At 32.8% G+C, this 6,553-nt stretch overlaps 1 long non-coding RNA gene and 1 pseudogene across 1 annotated transcript in view; one reads left to right on the top strand and one right to left on the bottom strand.

The window, feature by feature from the left end:
* Positions 1–104: 104 nt before the first annotated feature.
* Positions 105–6,553, bottom strand: part of LOC134263893 (uncharacterized) — a 21,299-nt gene continuing 14,850 nt past the window's right edge. The window contains exon 3 of the long non-coding RNA XR_009991370.1: positions 105–209. This is a non-coding gene — a long non-coding RNA (uncharacterized LOC134263893). The remainder of the gene's footprint in view (positions 210–6,553) is intronic.
* Positions 2,821–6,553, top strand: part of LOC134263892 (sodium-dependent lysophosphatidylcholine symporter 1-A-like) — a 16,781-nt pseudogene continuing 13,048 nt past the window's right edge.

Here is a 6,553-nt window from a genome sequence, read left to right as displayed (position 1 = left end):
AAAAGAATTTATGAATAATAAAGAACCTAAAAAGGTGAAAATTATTCTCATACCTCAACACATATGCTAACACATAACATTTAGACAGGATACCTTTTTTCTTCCCACAGTCGCCTTTCTCTGCGTTTCTCAATGGAAGCGTCGTCAAATCTTCGTCTTTTTCCTGACCTCTCTGAGTCGTCGCTGTCATTGCCAGAGTCATCATCTGACTGGAAAATAATAAAACCTGTTTTTTCCCTTTTTTTCTGAAGGCAGAGAACTGTAATCCTGAACTATATAGAGCCTGTCTTGCTTATTTCTAAAATCTTTGTACTACATGTAACTAGTGCTTATAGAGTTTATGAAGGCAGTATGAAAGAGATGGATTTTGTGTGAAGAAAATATAAGTTTTGGGGGGCATTATTTCATCAAACAGACAGTTTATCAGGTATACAAATTTGGATGAAGTATTTTTTGGGAATCCCTTATAAATTCTTAATAATTCCATGTGAAATTTAATGGCTAAATGTAAAAAGATTCTGATATCAAATTGAATTTATGGCATTAGTGAGCAAAATTTGCATAATAGAAATTCAACCAGAAGTCTCTGTTGAGACTGAAGCTTACTGGTTTTTACTTATAGCAAAGGAAGAGAAAAGTACTTAAGCAGTTAGAAATTGAAACTTTTCAACAGCAATAAATAGAATAATGATCCTTGATTAAGTCTCTTTATGTTCTTAGTGTAGTCTACTTGCATGCCACATTATATTATAACCAGACTAAAACTGTTATTTGGAGTAGCATTTTGAGAGTATTTAACAGAAATTTCTATTTTTAGTAACCACGGCAACACCGTTCATCGAAATCAAAAACCGATATACAGAATTTTGTATCTTAGTGTAGTCTACTTGTGTGCCAAGTTATATTAAAATCAGACCAAAACTGTAGGAGGAGTAGCATTTTGAAAGAATTTCACAGAAATTTCTATTTTTAGTAACCACGGCAACACCGTTCATCGAAATCAAAAAGGGATACACAGAATTATGTATCTTAGTGTAGTCTACTTGTGTGCCAAGTAAAATTGAAATAGACCAAAACTGTAGGAGGAGTAGCATTTTGAAAGAATTTCACAGAAATTTCTATTTTTAGTAACCACGGCAACACCGTTCATCGAAATCAAAAAGCGATACACAGAATTATGTATCTTTGTGTAGTCTACTTGTGTGCCAAGTTATATTGAAATCAGACCAAAACTGTAGGAGGAGTAGCATTTTGAAAGAATTTCACAGAAATTTCTATTTTTAGTAACCACGGCAACACCGTTCATCGAAATCAAAAAGGGATACACAGAATTATGTATCTTAGTGTAGTCTACTTGTGTGCCAAGTAATATTGAAATCAGACCAAAACTGTAGGAGGAGTAGCATTTTGAAAGAATTTCACAGAAATTTCTATTTTTAGTAACCACGGCAACACCGTTCATCGAAATCAAAAAGCGATACACAGAATTATGTATCTTTGTGTAGTCTACTTGTGTGCCAAGTTATATTGAAATCAGACCAAAACTGTAGGAGGAGTAGCATTTTGAAAGAATTTCACAGATATTTCTATTTTTAGTAACCACGGCAACACCGTTCATCGAAATCAAAAAGCGATACACAGAATTATGTATCTTAGTGTAGTCTACTTGTGTGCCAAGTTATATTGAAATCAGACCAAAACTGTAGGAGGAGTAGCATTTTGAAAGAATTTCACAGAAATTTCTATTTTTAGTGACCACGGCAACACCGTCATCGAAATCAAAAACCGATACACAGAATTATGTATCTCAGTGAAGTCTACTTGTGTGCCAAGTTATATTGAAATCAGACCAAAACTGTAGGAGGAGTAGCATTTTGAAAAATTGTTTACAGACAGACAGACGGACAGACAGACAGACAGACGGACGGACGACGGACGCATTACCATCGCATAAGCTCTTCTGGTCTCTGACCAGTTGAGCTAAAAATTAACAAAAATTCATCTTTCTAATGAATTTTTTTAAATATCCCAAAATTTAAAGCAATATTCAATTTAATATTATAATTTCATATTTATACTTAATTCAATTCAGTAGAAAAATCTTCAGAACTCCAAGGTTAAATTTTGAATTAGTACATGTACTTTCTGAACAAATTGGGTAGTCACATTGAAAAGGAAACATATTCGTCAGATTCACTTTATAGCTAATTTAACAAATTGTGTATAAAGCATATTATATATTCTCAGGTCCTAAAGGCTCTGCTACAAGAGTTAAAAACTGTACATCAGTTTATGTAATTGTAAATCAGTCTTTTTGTAGTTAAATTTTATTATTCGTATCAACTTATTTTACACTCTAAGCAATAAAAAATCCTTCATTCCTCATGAATTAAGGATTATTTTCTAGAGTTAAATCCCAAGTTTATGTAAACATAATTAAATACACACCACTACATAAATGGACAGTATGATCTGTATTCATTTAAAAAATGACTGGACATTTAAACATTTGATCTGTGTGTGTGACCTTATGGCAACTAGCGTGATAACATAATCAGCATATGTTATCTGGGGTACAATTGATATCTGCACACATTTGCAATGTAATGAATATTCTAAAAGGATAAAAATCTCCTGTATAGTACATATGTAATACAAGTAAACTCTGAATTGGTGAAATCATGTAGTTACAGAGAATAGAGTAGACATAACTATAAGGTAAGTGCTACATATGTATATAGTTTATTTTGCATCTGCATCATGATTAAACATCTATTTTCAGTTTATCTTATGTTTTAAATCCATATTACATTCCAAAACATGCTAATGGTGACACATCAATGAGTCTGAGTTCAAGATTAAGATTCAATAATTAGATTACAGTGACTGGCAATTATCTTTTCACTTCGTTATCTAAGACTTTTCAAAATTGAATTATCCTTTTGGCATCAGATGAATACCTCTTAACTGCATTATGATTGTATTATTTCTAACCAGATAAATGAAGACATGCACTCTGCTAATGCAGATGAATTATGGGAAAAGTCACATGGACTACCAATTTGGAGGAAAATCTGTTTTGCAATTGGTGGAATCCCATATCAAATTACAAGCACCGTGCTAGGATTTTTCATCCATATCTCTCCTAGAGGTGGCTCAGGTATTGTTTGAGTTTTATACAGTATTTTTAAATTAAACAAGAGGTGTTTGTAAAACACTTATGCCCCCCTCCCCCCAAATTGGATTTTTACTGAGTCCAAAAGGGCATAACTCTGTCTAAAATGGTGCCATTCTACCCAAAACAGAACTTGACCTAGATATTCAGCTGAAAAAAATCTGTATACTAAATTTCATTTCAATGTGTGCAACCTCTGCAAAGGAAATGAACGGAAACTTCAAATAAGTGGAATTTTTCTAAGTCCAAGGGGCATAACTCTAACAAAAAGGATGCGATCGTAGCCAAAATAAATTTTGACCTGGATATTTATCTGATATATCTGTATACTAAATTTCATTCCAATATGTGCAACCTCTGCGAAGAAACTGAACGGAAACTGCAAATAAATGGAATTTTTCTAAGTCCAAGGGGCATTACTCTGTCAAAAATGGTGCGATCGTACCCAAAACAGAACTTGACCTAGATATTTACCTGATAAACCTGTATATCAAATTTCATTTCAGTATGTACAACGGTTGTGAAGAAAATGAACGGAAACTAAATGGACCGACAGACCGACGGACAGCAGCAAAGCAATATGCCCTCCCTTCTTCGAAGGGGGGCATAATAATTTAACAAGAGGCCCAGGGGCCACAGCGCTCACCTGAGCACATCAGCTCGGAAAAAACACATATCAGATCAGAACTGAAAGTTTATTGGGGGGGGGGCTTCAATTTTAACCACCAAGGGGATCATAATTTGAACGAACTAGAATCTGCATTACCTGAGGATGATTTCATATGAATATTACTAATCCTGGCTTTGAAGTACTTGAAAAGAAGATTTAAAAAGGTTTCCCTATATATTTCTATGTAAAACTGTGGTCGGCCATATTTGCCACACCCTTACCCCGGGGTCATGACTTGAACAAACTTGAATCTACACAACCTGAGGATAATTTCACATGAGTTTCATCTTCCCTGTTTCAATGGTTCTTGAGAAGAAGATTTTTCCTATATATTCCTATGTAAAATTTGATCGGCCATTTTGGCCCCACCCTACCCCCGGGGGTCATGACATGAACAAACTTAAATCTACACTACCTGAGGATGATTCCACATGAGTTTCATCTTTCCTGGCCCAGTGGTTCTTGAGAAGAAGATTTTTAAAGATTTTTCCTATATGGGTCATTTTCAAAAAAAGTCCACTTTTTTGTCTTCTGATCAGAAAAATAGGAAAAACATTTTTTAGAGTGAAAGTTTTTTTCCCGTTGGTTAATATACATGGTCATACAGCTTATAAGTTATTTTATGATCATCTCCCAGGTGTTTTATAAAAACTAGAACTGTCCAGTAGGGACAAATACCCCCGCTGGGTTTTTTCAGAGTAGGTGCCAATTCAGAAAAAATTTATGGATCTAGTAAGAGGTATTCACTATTGTCTAATAAAGTGCCTTGCCACAGCATGATACGCCCATCAAATATTGTTCTGATAATCATAAATTGGTTAGGGTGCGAGAAAATTAAGTAACCTTGATTAACAGATTGACACAGATTTCAATGATCTAATTTCCATTTCTTATCATGTTTAAAATATTGTACATACATCTCTAAGAGACTTACAGTGTAGGGATTAATTAAAACAAATAATACATCATATAATTCTAAACTGGCTGTGTTAGAGCTTAACAAATATCCATCTGCAGCTTTAAATTGTTTATTGCATATTTTATGAAATAATGGAAATGCTACAGTCTAATAAAAAAAAAATCAAAAATTAATTATTCTTTAGACTATAAAATTCTAAGTGAGACATGACTGCAATTTGTTGCAAATATATAAAAATTGAAATGTAATATTTTTTCAATGACCACATGTATAATTAATTTTAATTATATTATACAATACTAATTCAGTTTTTATCATACACTAAAACATCAATTTGTTTTAATTACATTACACCAATTGAAAGATCTTTATCTGAACTACAGCCATCAAGAACTCTTAATTAACACAAGCAACTATAAGGCCATTTCTTTTTTGCCCAACTCCCAAGAGATAAATTAAGATTAGATTACAGATGCTCTTGCCAGTTAACTCCCAACAATGAACTCATTAATTTCTCTCTAATTTGACATGCACATTTCTGCTATCAAAAATTCTCCTTGACCAGTGCTTGATAATTATGCCCATGGGACAAACTGAATTCCTCTCAAATCATTAACATTTGTTATAGAATTTGCTGTAAAGTATATGATAAAAAATAAGTTTTTACTTAATTTAGCATTTTTTAATAAGGATACAACTATATTTTTACATTTTTTAGGATTATGAAATTTAAAATTTTAAAGACTTTGTTTTTAAAAAAAAATCACTTAAATTAAAGGTCACAGTGACCTTGAAATAGGTCGTGACACACCGTCTACCCAAGATGCATAAATTGTCCAAGTTTGATGATTGTAAGTCTAATAGTTTTCTAGTTATGAGCCAAACAAAATCACAAAATAAAAAAGAAAAAACGCCTGTAAAATGCAGAAAAATCATCCAATCATGATGAAAATCCCAGGTGCACACCTTCATATGGTGAAAATTAAGTGTATAAATTTTCAGACAAATCCATCCAACAGTTTCTGAGAAACGGTCCGGACAAAATCTTGTCTACAGACAGACGGACAGACGGACATGGTGATTCCAATATACCCCCCTAAACTTCGTTTGCGGGGGTATAAATATTCTATGCATTCCGAGTAAAATTTAACAGTAAAACCATGTCACATTAACAAAAATTTTATAATGTGCTTATTTAAATGATAAGGAAAATATTACCATGTGAAGATATGTACAAATTTTGCACCTCATATTAATTGAATTTATTTACAGATTAATTTAATATGATTGTTTTACTTATGCCGCCCACTAAATACTAGTATTGTGCATTTAACGTTCAGGAAGTGACATGTCCCTCCAGTTTATGTCATTCCTGTTACCAAAAAGAAAATGTTAAAATAAAAGTTATCTCACTTTCCTAGGAACTGTTTTCATGATCCACAATATATCATCATTTTCTGTTGTCTCAAGTTTATGAGCGCCATGATTTGAAAGTGAGTAAAGAAAGGGTTCAAAGGTCGATACGTTTGTCTTATTGGTAGAGTATAATGAAAATATGTCCTATCTGTTACCTTCTTAATATGCAAGTACTCTTTAAATTGTTTATTCTGCTAAAACAATTAGATTAACTAAGCTACAAAGAAATTGTTTCAATGTCTCGATGATGCAAAAAGAGTATGTTATACTAACTAATTGGTGATTTATATGAGAAACGTCCAACCTGTTACTGTCATTCCTGTTACCATTAATATGGTAACAGTAAGGAAAACTGGACTTCATATCTTGAGTT

This window comes from Saccostrea cucullata, unplaced genomic scaffold (assembly GCF_032062105.1).
Source record: "Saccostrea cucullata isolate Sc308-1 unplaced genomic scaffold, CSIRO_AGI_Scuc_v1 ctg11220, whole genome shotgun sequence".
Taxonomy (NCBI): domain Eukaryota; kingdom Metazoa; phylum Mollusca; class Bivalvia; order Ostreida; family Ostreidae; genus Saccostrea; species Saccostrea cuccullata.
The sequence above is the reverse complement of the archived record's forward strand: the minus strand, read 5'-3'. Positions and strand labels throughout refer to the sequence as shown.